Here is a 15,925-nt window from a genome sequence, read left to right as displayed (position 1 = left end):
CCAGTCCCTCTTTGTGTCCTAAACCCCTGATGCCCCTCTCTACTCCCCTGAAAACCCTTTTTCCTCCCCCGAAATGCCCAGTTAAACTAATACCCCTCTCTCCTCCCTTGATGCCCCTCTTTTCTCCCCTGAAACCTTTCTTTCTTCCCAAGGTGCGCCTGTTTCCTCCCCTGATGCAGAGACAGCGCAGAAAATCAATATTATTTATACATCTACAGCATGAGAGAGAGAGACGGGGAGAGAAGAGAGACGGGGAGAGAAGAGAGACGGGACAGGAGAGAGAGACGGGATGGGAGAGAGACGGGGAGAGAAGAGAGAGAGAGAGAGAGAGACGGGGATAGAAGAGAGACGGGATGGGAGAGAGGGGATGGGAGAGAGACGTTTAAATACATAAAGGGGTTAATAAAGGACGGGGGGGGATTTATTTCAAAGGAGGAGAAAAATTACAACAAGAGAGCGGAATCCAACACTAGAGAGTCAGAGACTGAGATGGAAGGGAGTTTTTTACTTTACTGAGAGGGTGGGAGATAAGCGGAACAGCCTCCCAGCAGAGGTGGTAGAGGGTAATACAGTGAAGGTATTAACCATGCATGGGATAGACATACGGCTCCTGAATCTAAGAACGGCTGCCGGCAGGTTCTAGGTTTCTAGAATTACAAATAAATTTTGATTTTTGATGGCAGCCAATCAGATGATAGAAACTACAATTTTAACAACGCCCACAGATGGTTATGAATTAGAGCGATAACAGTAAAAAAAAAAAAAAAAAAAAAACTGGTGCGATCCGTTTAAAGCTGGTTATGGGTATAAGATGCGGATTATCGGGGGCCGGGCCGGCGTCTCGGAGAAGGGGCCGCCTTTGAACCTCTTTTATGAATTGATTAGCGGCCGTGGGCCCTCGCGAGGCAAAGCGCATGAATGATACGGTTACGGCCGCGAGCCCCGTCCCGAGCCCCGTCTTCTCTCCGATCCGCGGGTTCATATCCAGCTCTTTTGCCAAACCGGTCAAACGCCTTTTGAATTTTTCATGAGCGCCGGCGGGGGAGGAATAAAAATGTACAACTTTATATTTACTGCGGATTTTTATTACCAAGAATGAGTCTTTTTTTAAGGTTTATTGGGTACTTTTGGGAAAACAAAAACAGCGGTCAAAAGGAGCTTTAAAAAAAAAACCAAAAAACTCCTGATGTCTTCTCCCATAATTTTTGACGAGTTATTCCTCCCCAGGAAGAATCCAGCAAACATACGCAAAAAAAAACCGTTATGCATGAAATATAAGCGCACGGAAAATCACACTTTTTCACATACTTAGTGACTCCGCCTAATGGGGAGCGAGCTGTTAATTTGCGAAAATAAACGCGCTAATTGCTGCTGCTCGGCCGCTCGTGGGGGGGGAGCGGGGCTGGTCGCCCCAATGGAGACGATTCTCTAGAAGTTGGCGGAGCGCTCAGAAGGGAATACAGAATGCTAGAGCGGGGGTATCTTTAAACGTTCATTATCTTATTCCACCCCAGTGAAGAGAACTTACAGCCGACACGGGTGCATACCTCCGAAGTGTCCCTGTTTATCCAGCCCCAAATCTCTGTGCCCCCCCAATGCCCCTCTTTCCTCCCCTGATGCCCCTCTTTTCTAGGAGGTGAGAATGTTTGCTGGGTATGAGGGGATCGCAGGGTTCTACTGCCCTAAAAGCCCCGATAATGTATATAGAAACAGCAGGAAACGGCTTTATAAATGAAACGGGGTAAATAAACCCCATTATTCTTCTTCTAAATGCCCCCCTCAGTTACACGAATAAAAATGAAGGAGTGACAGGACTGTTCTCGTTAATTAGTGACTCTTGTCACCTATGCCATCTATGTATGATGTAGTGACTCTTGGACCGGCCCCGGTACACACGAGTTGCCCCGAGTTTCAGCCACTGATTTGGTAGATAAAGCCTGCAAATAAATCTAACGCCAGGACCCCCGTTCATTACGGTTCACGGCCATCTTGTCTCCTGACTTTTTCCGCCCCTGTGTTTCAGGTTTCAGTCCTGCGAGGAAAGCACGATAATCGTTATTACGATCTCAGCGGCCACTTAAACTGATGAATGGAATCCGATTAATTCGGCCTCTTCAGGAGATTAATTCTGAGCGCTGTCCGACCACCGCGGACCACCGCGCCGCCCCCATTAACACCTCGCCTGCATGTAACAATCGCTCATATATTTTACGCGTGAGCGCTGACCCGTCAATCAGCCAATCGGGCGCGGGGAGCGTGCGGGGGGGGAGCGGGGAGCGTGCGGGGGGGGGCGTCTCTTCTCAGCTTCGCTGGTATTAGAAGTCACGACGAAGTAAAAGTTTTAACCCGCCTTTATTCTATTAACCCCGCTTTCCCTGGAAGCAAGAAGCTCATGCGTTAAATGACAGAAACATAAAGAGTTAATATATATTCAGTAAATAGAAGTCTCTATCCTGTGTCCCACAAAATATCCTGTCCCCCTTTCCCTCTGCGTCCCTCTTCCCCCCCTGCAATTTTCCACTTTCCTTCCCTGACGACCCTCTTTCCTCATTCCTCCCTGTGCCTCTCATTCCTCCCTGTGCCTCTCATTCCTCCCCTGTGCCTCTCATTCCTCCCTGTGCCTCTCATTCCTCCCCTGTGCCTCTCATTCCTCCCTGTGCCTCTCATTCCTCCCCTGTGCCTCTCATTCCTCCCTGTGCCTCTCATTCCTCCCCTGTGCCTCTCATTCTTTCCCTGTGCCTCTCATTCCTCCCTGTGCCTCTCATTCCTCCCCTGTGCCTCTCATTCCTCCGCCTGATCCCTCTCTTTCCTCCGCCTGATGCCTCTCTTTCCTCCCTGTGCCTCTCTTTGCTATCCCGATGCCCCCTCTTTTCTAGGAGCTCAGAATGTTTGTTGGCTTCTGAGGGTATCGCAGGGTTCTACGGCCCTCATATAGGAGATTAGTAAATCTCCGCCTCCTACTTCAAGGCACTCAAACCCCTCCTCTTTGCGGTTCCTAAAAGGGATTGGAGGAAAAAAATCAGAACAACCCCGTTTCCTCCAAGCCAAGGAGCTGTGGGCGGGGACAGAGTGCAGATGCGGGACCTGATATTTATTTTTTTCCAGTTTAAATAATCGGAGGGATTCATCAGAATCTGTTGATGGATTTGGATTAGAATGCAATATAAATTCCCGCCCACCGGCCTTTTACATTAAACTGCAAGCGAGGGCCGGAATGTCCTTATTTAATCGGGGGTAGCAGTGATTAAAAATGTCATCAATGTAGACTGACAATTTAACCCTTATAATGCTACATACATGGGCTGTATCATAAAAAAAAACCTCTACACTACCCCTACACTGAATTATATCATACTGAAATAGCAGCGTAGGCATTTATAGCCACGCCCACAGGGAGGAGTTCTTATCCAATCATATCATTCCATGCTTCCTCTGTTTATTTGACACAAAGATGCTATTACGCTATTTGCTTTAGAAATACTTACTTACTATGAGCTACAAAAGAGATCCTCACGTGACTGGCTGTAATGAGCTTCTGCTGCGGCAATAAAATATCTTACCGTCAGTCCGAGGCTTTCCTCGTATCAGACACGGAGTGGGAGGAATTAGATATGATTAGGAAATCCACTCGCGAAACATCTGCTTGGATGTGATTGGTGGGCAGACATTTTGGGGGGGGGATTAGTGTTGTGGGAGTTGAATTGTTTTGGTTGTGATTTTATTGTTTTGCAAAAAATCTAAGTTTTAGAAGGGCCGTGAAACCAAATTCAGGGTCTTTATGCTCTAAGCTCGTGAGTTTAAACAATTAGCGGGGAGCGGAATCTGCAGCCGGATCCGAACATTTATTAGGAAAAAATGCTAATTAACAGCTTCAGAGAATCGCAGAATTTGGCTAAATGTTTACACGTCGCTGGGGTATTATTACGCGTTTCCGAGACGGAGAACATGCCTCTCGATGCTTTTCTCACGGGCTGAGACTGGAACTCATTTAATTTAATGGAAAAACACATTTTCTCCATAAATATGCATCGCTGGGGTCCAAACCACAGAATTTATTTCGCTCTCATTTATATAGAAAACGAGGCTGCGACTTATAAACACGCGAGGATACCCTGCAGATATAACATCTAATATCATAATATACAACGCCACTGTATACAGTAATAACCCCCAGCGCTGTATACAGTAATATAACCCCCAGCGCTGTATACAGTAATATAACCCCCAGCGCTGTATACAGTAATATAACCCCCGGCGCTGTATACAGTAATATAACCCCCAGCGCTGTATACAGTAATATAACCCCCCGGCACTGTATACAGTAATATAACCCCCAGCACTGTATACAGTAATATAACCCCCCAGCACTGTATACAGTAATATAACCCCCCCAGCGCTGTATACAGTAATATAACCCCCAGTACTGTATACAGTAATATAACCCCCAGCGCTGTATACAGTAATATAACCCCGGTGCTGTATACAGTAATATAACCCCCAGCGCTGTATACAGTAATATAACCCCCAGCGCTGTATACAGTAATATAACCCCAGCACTGTATACAGTAATATAACCCCCAGCGCTGTATACAGTAATATAACCCCCCAGCGCTGTATACAGTAATATAACCCCCCAGCGCTGTATACAGTAATATAACCCCCCAGCGCTGTATACAGTAATATAACCCCCAGCACTGTATACAGTAATATAACCCCCCAGCGCTGTATACAGTAATATAACCCCCAGCACTGTATACAGTAATATAACCCCCAGCGCTGTATACAGTAATATAACCCCCAGCACTGTATACAGTAATATAACCCCCAGCACTGTATACAGTAATATAACCCCCAGCGCTGTATACAGTAATATAACCCCCAGCGCTGTATACAGTAATATAACCCCCAGCGCTGTATACAGTAATATAACCCCCAGCGCTGTATACAGTAATATAACCCCCAGCACTGTATACAGTAATATAACCCCCAGCGCTGTATACAGTAATATAACCCCAGCACTGTATACAGTAATATAACCCCCAGCACTGTATACAGTAATATAACCCCCCAGCGCTGTATACAGTAATATAACCCCCAGCGCTGTATACAGTAATATAACCCCCAGCACTGTATACAGTAATATAACCCCCAGCGCTGTATACAGTAATATAACCCCCAGCACTGTATACAGTAATATAACCCCCAGCGCTGTATACAGTAATATAACCCCAGCGCTGTATACAGTAATATAACCCCCAGCGCTGTATACAGTAATATCACCCCCAGCGCTGTATACAGTAATAACCCCCAGCGCTGTATACAGTAATATAACACCCAGCGCTGTATACAGTAATATATAACCCCCAGCGCTGTATACAGTAATATAACCCCCCAGCGCTGTATACAGTAATATAACCCCCAGTGCTGTATACAGTAATATAACCCCCAGCGCTGTATACAGTAATATAACCCCCAGCGCTGTATACAGTAATATAACCCCCCAGCGCTGTATACAGTAATATAACCCCAGCACTGTATACAGTAATATAACCCCCCAGCACTGTATACAGTAATATAACCCCCAGCGCTGTATACAGTAATATAACCCCCAGCGCTGTATACAGTAATATAACCCCCCCAGCACTGTATACAGTAATATAACCCCCCCAGCGCTGTATACAGTAATATAACCCCCCAGCGCTGTATACAGTAATATAACCCCCAGCGCTGTATACAGTAATATAACCCCCAGCACTGTATACAGTTAAATAACCCCCAGCGCTGTATACAGTAATAACCCCCAGAGCTGTATACAGTAATATAACCCCCCAGCGCTGTATACAGTAATATAACCCCCAGCGCTGTATACAGTAATATAACCCCCAGCACTGTATACAGTAATATAACCCCCAGCGCTGTATACAGTAATATAACCCCCCAGCGCTGTATACCGTAATATAACCCCCAGCGCTGTATACAGTAATATAACCCCCATCGCTGTATACAGTAATATAACCCCCAGCGCTGTATACAGTAATATAACCCCCAGCGCGGTATACAGTAATAACCCCCAGCACTGTATACAGTAATATAACCCCCCCAGCGCTGTATACAGTAATATATCCCCCCAGCGCTGTATACAGTAATATAACCCCCAGCACTGTATACAGTAATATAACCCCCAGTGCTGTATACAGTAATATAACCCCCAGCGCTGTATACAGTAATATAACCCCAGCGCTGTATACAGTAATATAACCCCCAGCACTGTATACAGTAATATAACCCCCAGTGCTGTATACAGTAATATAACCCCCAGCGCTGTATACAGTAATATAACCCCAGCGCTGTATACAGTAATATAACCCCCAGCACTGTATACAGTAATATAACCCCCAGTGCTGTATACAGTAATATAACCCCCAGCGCTGTATACAGTAATATAACCCCCAGCGCTGTATACAGTGATATAAAAGTTTAATGGCCGGTATAGGCTAACGCTCCCCAAAAGGTGTTTAACACAAACCTCGAAGAGCAGAAAAAGCATTTTGTCAAAGGAAAGCTTGTTAGATTGTAAGCTCTTTGGTGCAGGGACCTCCCTATTCGTAATGTCCGTGGGCCGCTGCCCCTGTTGCGCCTCCCGTTTATATCGTAAACCTCGTCTCTATCTGTATCTTTCTTGTGTAATAAATATTTTGGGTTATTCTAGTCCAAAATGCAGCCATCAACAGCAACATTCCACAGGTCGCCATGGCAACTGCGCCACATTTACAGTTTTTTTTCTACTTAATCCACTCCCCCCCCAAACACACATTTTATGAACATTCTAAAAGTTTTATGACAAAATCTCGGATTTTACAGTTCATAAATTAAACGGATGCCTCGCGTAAAGGGAGGCAATTAGCATATTTCTATATTCATGTGATTTTAGCCCATAACAAATATGGTGTTTTATGCAAAAGTCAAAATAAGTTTGTTTTTTTTCTGCTGATTTTCCTTTTTTGTTGGAGATACAGAGATATTACAGTAATTCATGCCACCCAACTGTCCTACTTTGCACGAGACAGTCCCGATTGTGCCACTCTTTCCCGCCGAGTTCTACTTGCTTTTCGTCATAGAGGTAGAGCTCGGAGGGACAGTAAATGCGAGGCGGCGGGATTTTATTCATACGTGCAAACTGAGCATGTGCGGAATCATGGACATGCTCACTAGTGCTGCCAGTTTGAGTGACACTCTACCCCCTTAAGCTCCGCCCCCTCATGCCCTGATTCACCAGGGAGTGGAAGTTCGATGGTAGCTAAGTGACGTATTCCGGCCTAGGGCCACAGGTCCAGAGGGTGGCAGTCCTTCTGCCACGTAACAGGGAGCCCCCGGCCACTACTCAACGGGCCAGTTAAAAGACTCGTCCCCGACCTCCCCAAAAGGCTCCTTAATACCGTGGAGAGCCACGCCGAGTCAGCGCAGTCCTCCATTTCTCCATCATATGTCGATGCGGCGTTGGCTCCGGCCCCTCTGTCTCCAGGGAACGTCTCTAATTGTTATTTTTATTGTCGCTTCCATTATTCCCAATAAATAATGACACATTTTGTGATTTGTGCAAAACGCGTAGGGGGGGTCGGCTAAACCCCGACAAGTGAAAACGCTATTAGCTCCGGCCAGCGGCCACCGACGTGTTAAAAGCTTCTTGGGATCGCGCGCTTTGTGGGAATAATTGATCAAACGACAATCTTCCGGTCTCTACGGGGAGGAAGCTGCTCCGGCACTTATCGGGCGCGCTTTGCGGGGCGAGTCCGTAATCCTCTGCTAACCGGCGGCCGGCGGAATATTAAAGGCTTAGCCAACGCTTCCCAGACAGACCCACAATTTGCAGCACGTTGTCAAAATTGTGCGTTTATTTCCGTAAGATACAAAGCAAAACAGGTTTTTTTTTTTCCTCCCCGTTACAGAAACTTTGCTTCTACAAGAATGAGAGGTGACATGGGGCACCCGAGCCTTGTGCGCTGTCAGCGGGGGGGGGGGCTGGGGGTTGCCCTAAAATGAATTGTTAGGGTTTCTGATAATAATATTATTGATAATAAATGTTAATGATTGTTCTGCTCACAAGAGCTTACAGCTTTTCTGTAAAGGCTTTTAGTCCTGTTTTTCCGCCCCGGACCGGCGTACGGGGTGTTTTTATGTAGAAATGTCAGAGAGCACATAAGTCTCAGACGTATCTGGTTGCTCCATGCTCCCCCCCCCCCGAGGATATATATAAATGCATTATAAAGCCCTTCCTGAAGCTGACCTGGGAGGGAAGGGGTTAATTGCTGTGGAAATTATAGCAGAGAGACTGACGTCTGTAGCGAGCGGCTGTGTGAGCGGGGCGGATAAATCGCGCCGGGGAATAAAGGGGCATTTTCTGCCGCCGCTTCCTCCTTTGTGCTTCTCACACAGCTGACTATTGTGACCACTTTGTGAACTTCACCTCGGACCCCCGAACGCGCCACGGATCTCACTGCGAGCAAGTGGGGGAAAGAGGGAGGAGAGGCGGAGGGGTGCAGGGGGGAGAGAGAGACAAGGAGAGGGGAGAGGTGAAGGAAAGAGATAGAGAGGGAAAAAAGTGACGCAAAAGAGATAAGAACAAAATAGTGAGGACAGGGGGTAAAACAGAGAAGAGACTGATGTGCGGCAACAGAGAAAATGATTGGGGAGCAGGAGAAGGGGGCAAGAAACGCATATGATTGGGGCACGAAGAAGTAGAAGTTGATAGCAGATCGGCCCCATCCGGCCCCCGTCTAGTCGCCCGTTTCTCCCGCTGTAAAGACTCAAACCTTAATCAGTCGTTGGTCTCGTCTTAGATTCAGGAGCCGTATGTCAATCCCATGTATGTTTAAATCCCCTCACTGTATTACCCTCTACCACCTCTGCCGGGAGGCTGTTCCAGTTATCCACCACCCTCTCAGTAAAACTTCCTTCCGTTCCATCTCTGCCTCTGACCCCCTAGTGTTAGATTCCGCTCTCTTGTTCTCACACCTCACAAAAAGAAAAGAGCGCAGCGATGACAATAATGACTAAATAATGGAAACTCTACTTTTTAAAAGCTGTAACTTAGTTACCTGACTGATTCCGGGGGTTTTACGTCAGTTAATCAGTTAACGCTCGGGGGGGGGGACCAGCAGTCAATGAGTTAACGCTTTCATGGCCATGAGCAGCTGTCAACAAGTTACTAACCATGTTTATGCGTCAGATGATTGATCCAGCACTCGATCGGCGGATCGATCCCCCCCGGCTTCCCGAAGGGGTCGACAAATGACAAATGAACCAAAATCTTCCATTTATTTATTTTTTCTGCGGCCGCCGCCGGCTCCCCGGGGCCGAACGCATTAAAGGAGGGAGCGGTTGGCTCGGGGGTGTTACGGACGGGCAGCTCCGTTGAGAGGTGATAGGCTATTGACAAACACTCGGCGGAGAGGGACAGGGTGAGGGACTGTGCCGTAAGAGCCGAGACTCTCATCACTGTCCTTCCTCCATTCATCTCCCGTTTATTAACACCTCGCCGCCCGGCCCCCTGCTCTGTGATCGATCTGCCTCCCGTGGCGTTCTTTTCTTCTTTCTCCTGAGGTTTATGGAAGAGGATTGAAAGGTCGATTCACCTGTCACGCCGGCTGGATTAATGAGACTCGGGGCAGGACCCCCGGACTTAATCCCACCGAGACCCTCGGTTACCGGAATGTACGAGGGTTTCCCCGGAGCCTTTGGGAAATGATAGGTTAAAGATACAGTGTATCAAATACAATAACATAAATACTCTATCACAAACCATCAGTCAAAGTATCATAAATTTATTATCTGATTTAATCTGCATATAATTGGTTTATTTTACTACGGGGAATTTGGGACGGGTGGCAGCCGTGGCAGAGTCAGCATTATCTGATCAATTTCCTGCCCTGAAGTCCCCCCCCTCATCCTTACAAAGGCTGCCTGAACCAATCAGCAACAATCAGCAACTTAATAATAGGAGAGATACTTGACTGACTTGGCACAGTTTCCTCTGACACGGCAGCAGCTCATCAAAGCTTGATCTAACGCAGATCTTTTGGGAGTAGATGGGTTGCTGTTTAATTCTAGTTTTTGGCTAGAATTATTATTATTATTTTTTATTATTATTAATTATTATTATTATTATTATTATTATTATTATATACACGTCAGGATAAACACCTAATAAATTAATCCCCCGATTGGACGTTAGAAGAAGATGTATTTATTCTGTAAATTTTTGAATTTGGGGGAATCATGCGGTTTTGGATGGATCACTGAGGGGTTTTTATTGCTGCCTCCCGGAGCCCCCCAAGACACAAAGCCCCCCCCCCGATTGGATAAGCCAAAAATCTGTCAGCAAAGTGTATGTTTCTATGGTAACTTCTCATAATATGTGATGAATCTGTTGTGAGACATGGCGCACAATCCCCACACGGGGTTAAATCTTTGATGTATGGCGGATATTAAATCATTTTAATCGGGGAACGTGACATAATTAGGAATTCCGGCCACAGTCGGCTTTCCTAGAGGGACTGTTTTCTAGCAGCGTTATTACGCGTAACGTGCGCGGCTTTATTCTGTGTTTTCCCACTTGTTCCGCCCCGCCACCTCCGTTATTATATCGCAGAACTAGAATGCTTAATTAGTTTATGGCAGAATTTAACCCCGTCAGCGCCATAACACTACAGGTGCGTCCTGACCGCGTCTACCGCAGAATGATTCCAACGACATTAATTGCCCCGTCCCGGGCCGGCCCCCCTTTCTGTGGCTTCTTTTATTGGATTTTTTTTTTTTTTTTTTGGACTTTTTTTTTTTATCTCAGATAAAAACTGATATTTTTAGGAGCGGATGTTTCAGTGTGACGGAGCGGTGGAAATGATGAATTGGGTGTCGGGGGGAGAGGTCAGATGGAGTGAGGATTTTACAGTCTGCGAGAGAGAGAGAGGTCTGTCCGCACGCGGCATAGCGAGACCGGAGGAGCGCGTGATAATAAAATTCATGTCTTCTGGTTTCTAGACTGATGGTGCGCGATCTCTAGCACGCCCGCCGCTATACGCTATAATCCTGCCGGTGCCTGGCCAGACATCGATCATAAACAGGGCAATGCGGGCCGGTCACAAGCTGAACGAGAAGCACACGGAGCACCAATATCGGGCTGTTTGTTTTCTGTTTCACGCAATATGTTTTCAGGCAGCTGCAAATCAGCCGTTTGTCTGATTCTCGCTCTGTTATCTGACCCCCGATCTACTAAACCCCCCCGACTCCTTATCATACTGCCTGTGGGGAACAATAGAATGGCTCAGTCTTAATCACCCAGTCGGACTCTCTGACTAATGAAAGTCTGTGGAGGAAGGGACTTCATTAGCATCGCCATAAAGCGTCAGCTCAGTGTGGTGTTTGAGCCGGGAAAGTCACCCAAAATATCACATGACTGACAGCGACGGCGGCTCCCGGTCTGCAGATAAAGGGAGTTTATTGGGAGAAAATGAGATAAAAGCAGGTTTTTGTTAATGTGTGTATTCACCAAAACTGTTGATGATGGTTGCATCATGTCGGCCTGCGATTCTGTCACAAACTATCGCCAGTAGTGATACATGATGACAATTTTCCTTTCCCCAGTAAATATGTCCATAGAGACCAACGAGAACCCATAATGTGTCCGCTATCCTATTCACTACCTAAACGTTAACGTATGATAAAGTGATACATCTCTGCTGGTCATTTAAAGCAGGTCTACTTACATGGAACAGATGACCAGTGGGGGTGGTGGAGCTGCGCTCTCCAACCTGGTAATCATTTCTGCCATAGATTTACTCGGGCCGACTGGGTCTGACCTTCGGGAAATTTCTATGTTTCTAATTTCTTTAAAAAGATGGGAAAACAATTACTTCCTCCTGAAATTAACTTGCTTCGGCGTATCAGGTGCCTCCTGGGAACCATTCCGCATCGTGACTCGCTTGCATCTGCACAGAGGTCTTCTGTTCACTCGTGCAATGTCAGGGGAGACCAAAGAAAGGCGAGTTCTCATGGAAACAGTAAAGTGCAGCAAACCGATTTCAATTTTTTTTTCCATTCATTTTTTTTTCTATCAATTTCATAAAATAAGGATTTGAAATTCAAAGAAGAGAAAAGTGACGTTTGAATAACACGTTTAACGGTCCAGATCATTTTTTCTTTCGGTTTCCGAGGGGTGGCGGATCTTGCGTCCTCTCAGCCGTTCGGCGGGTATTCTGCGCGGCGCGTTTGAGTTTCTTGCTACAGACTGTCCCTGGTTCTGGTAACTTTGTTTTACTAAAGCAGCTTTAATAATACAAAAACGATTTAAAATGAACCGAATTCCGCTGAAATCTCCCTGCTCTGCGTAGCTGGAATGAAAATCAATTCAGTTTCCCAAACCAGACTCTGCAACTTTCCTGGATTCCTCAATTCAAAATGGCGGAGCTTGCGGTGACCTCCTCTCCCCCGATTGGAGGATCCGTGAGAGGACGTCATCGCATTGCCTTCAGTTGGGGCTTCCGGTGACATGTTCTTCTCCGATTGGAGGATGTCACCGCATATTGCCTTCAGTTGGGGCTTTTGGTGACGTCCTCTTCTCCGGTTGGAGGATCGGAGAGATGGGACGTCACGTTAGTTATCTCCATGGAGATAAAAGATCGCAGATTGAAGACAGAAGATGATGAAGAAGAGGAAGTGGTCAGCAGAGAAGATAGGGAAACATTTAGAGAGCGAGTGAGAGTGTGAGTGAGTGAGGACCCATGAATTTAGGATAAAAATTCTGAGCTTCTTGCTTCGTTTTAGTGGGGGGGGGCTCTGATCTCTTTTACAGGGCTTCCTACAAATTGCTGAATTTCCCAAAGTTTAGTAAATTTGCAATTCCTACAAATCCGAACGCACCGGTCTGGTCCATATTGTGATTAGTTAGAAATAGGGAGACTTAATAAATAAAGGCGTTACTGAAGAATGGGCCATACCATTAAAAATGATGAACGCCTCGGCTGCGGAGGAGCGGATAATATTCTGCAAACATCCGCTGATTCCATCACAAACGAGGAAGCGGGTCACAGCGCCGTCCGAAGACTTCCTGTAAGATTCCCAGCCGTGGCTGTGAGGATTCTAACATCCCGGCCCGAGACGCGGTCTCCCCCCGGCCGTCTGCCGTGAAGCTGTGTGATTGATGCAGCGCCATGAATTATTAAACTATATTTCCCGCTAGTCTCCATCTTGAATGAAGTCTTTTAAATTTAAAGATCGCTTCCACGTGGAAAGGTAAAAAAGCTGATAAAAAATGTTATGGGCTAATTTCAACCAGTTTTTAGTTTATAAATTCACAGAATTTAAGAGTAAATCAAGAAACTTCTGAGATTTTTTTTTTTACGGTTTCAAATAATTTTTGTTAAGTCAGGGGAACTTTAATTATTCTGGTGCCAAAAATGTGCACGTTCTGCGGTCTGCTCGACGTACGGCATGGTTCCCTTCTACTTTTAACTGGGAATCAGAAATTTTCCAGGGGGGATCAACCACGATGGGTGGGAAAAAAAACAAAAAAAACAGAACTTACAGCATCCTGGGGGAAATCGTAAATTTCATCTCATGCCAATTTTCCGTGGCTAAAAAAAAATCCGTAAAATAAAAAAAAAGCAAAATGTTGATTATTTTGCGCACCGGCATTATAATCTACGAGGCATTATTAAAAAGTGATTTAAAAAAAAATAAATAAATTAGCACACTAGATTCCCCTTTATTCCATATTTTGTACTTTTTTGTACCCCACCATTTTCAGAAATATTATTTGTGCCGCTAGAAAACGTACATTTCGCCAGCTTTATGGCCCTTCTTGTCCGAAATAATTTCCAATTTTATTATTGGTATTATTATTATTATATGTATTTATTAATTCTTTTTTCCTAAAAGAATCATTTAATGGTACGTATAACATGTGGGTTTTTAAAAAGATGGCTAATTTTGATGCTAATTGCCAGCTTTTATACTATTTTAAGTTATACACAAACCCCACCATTTTCAAAAATATTATTTGTGCCGCTAGAAAACGTACATTTCGCCAGCTTTATGGCCCTTCCTGTATGAATAATTTCTAATTTAATTATTATTATTTATTATTTTGTGTATTTATTCATTATTTCCTAAAACAACCATTTAATGGCACATATAATGTGGGTATTTAACAGATGAAATAGAAAATGTACGGTAATTTTTATTTTTATTTTATTTTCTGTGTAAAATGTATCCGCTGGTAACACGTTCTATCCCGTATCTTCACCGAGCTGCTAAATCATTTTACAAATTCCGTTTTTATTCAGAAGCTTTGCCGGCGAGACCTTTCCATGTCCTGACCGAACCTCCACCAATTAATCTGATTGCAGTTAATTTGCGCTTTTCTAACATAAAAAAAAAAAAAACACCACAATGCAAAGCAAATGACTTTAATTCAGAAAATGGGAAATTGCCGCTTGTTATCAGAGGTTTCATGAGGAATAATATTTCTGGCAAATGAGCTTTTTATGCTCCGTGTCGCTGATCCGCGGCGTGTCTATCGCCAGGTTTGCAAATTCCTGGAAATGAGAAATAATAATTTTGTAAAAGATACCAAATACGCCATTCGGCCCTGTAGACATAAATTAGCGGCTGCCTCTGAACGCCTGCAGTGCCGGCTTTAGTGACTGCGCGCAGCGGCCGGCCGTCTGGCACGTCGGACAAATGCCAGGTGGGCCGCCGACGGACATCCTTCACCAGCCCGTAGGTTGGGTGCTGCAGTACGTGGCCACCAGCTGGATAGGAACGTAGCGCGTAGCTGTTTTTTGGGGTCATATTTTGCCTTTTAACAACATTAGCTGTATATTGAGGCCTTTTTCTTTCGCTGAGTGATCTTGGAGGGCTTTCTGTCCCATTATTATTATTATTATTTTCTGTAGGTTCCTATTATTAATAATAATATTCAATAATTAATGTAATAATTAAAAAATTACAATCGTTTAAAGTCTTGGTTGTCCCAGAAATCCCAAATATTTATTTGTAGCACTCTCTAAATTTCCTTGGCGTTTTAAGTATTTAAAACCTTTATTGTTTTCAGGTTGCTGGGGGAAGCAATTTCCTGGTGCAATCCTGACTTCCTGTTTCGCCTTATATGCTCAGGAAGTGCTGTCTGTCATAGAAAGCAAAGCCTAGAATACAGAGCAGAGAGCAGGGACATTTTTTTAACATGGTATCGTTTTGTAACACGGCTCAGGCCTACAAGGAGGTTAATCCTCAAACCACAGATTAAGACGTATCGCTGGTTGCTTTCAGCGAAGCTCTAATGACTCCATTTAACTGCGAAGCATCATCGACTCAATTTTCCAAATAAGAAAGAGACAGCGATCCCGACTCACAACATTGATGTAACCATTACGGTATAAAAAGGATTGTATTGTCAGATCAACGACACTCGGAGAATAATATTACATCTATTTGCCGTCAGCTCGCTGGAGCACTGGGGGGGGGTGAGGAGCTTCTACCAATCACACGCCGGATAATAACCATTTATTCTCTTCCCCGAGTGAATCAATAGCGCTGCCCATCAGAGATGGTAAATTCCGATTTCCAAGTCTCTGTAAAATACAGATATTTCCACGCGGACGGCATCGCTACGATCGTGTTGTGCGCTACCTACCTGCGCATGCGTGTTAAGTAGCCAGAATTTTTTTTTTATTTTATATTTATTTAATATTATTTATTTCATGGGATGTGGTTAGAGGTGTGGCCAGGGGCGGGGCTTTATAAAAACCAAAGAAGTCCCTGTGATCACACTTTGTCATTTGGAATTTCAAGAAGTCATAGTTGATACGTTGTATCTTCTATCATCTCCATGTAACCAATCAGAAGTGGTAGAGGGTAATACAGCGAGAGG

General features: G+C 45.0%; 1 protein-coding gene across 1 annotated transcript in view; it reads left to right on the top strand.

Moving 5' to 3' along the window:
* MDGA1 (MAM domain containing glycosylphosphatidylinositol anchor 1) overlaps nt 1-15,925 on the top strand; it is a 99,483-nt gene that overhangs the window by 28,235 nt on the left and 55,323 nt on the right. The gene's annotated exons all lie outside the window — the stretch shown is intronic.

The sequence above is a fragment of the Spea bombifrons genome, chromosome 3 (assembly GCF_027358695.1).
Source record: "Spea bombifrons isolate aSpeBom1 chromosome 3, aSpeBom1.2.pri, whole genome shotgun sequence".
Lineage (NCBI taxonomy): Eukaryota > Metazoa > Chordata > Amphibia > Anura > Pelobatidae > Spea > Spea bombifrons.
Note: the sequence above shows the minus strand (reverse complement) of the source record. Positions and strands in the feature narration are given on the sequence as shown.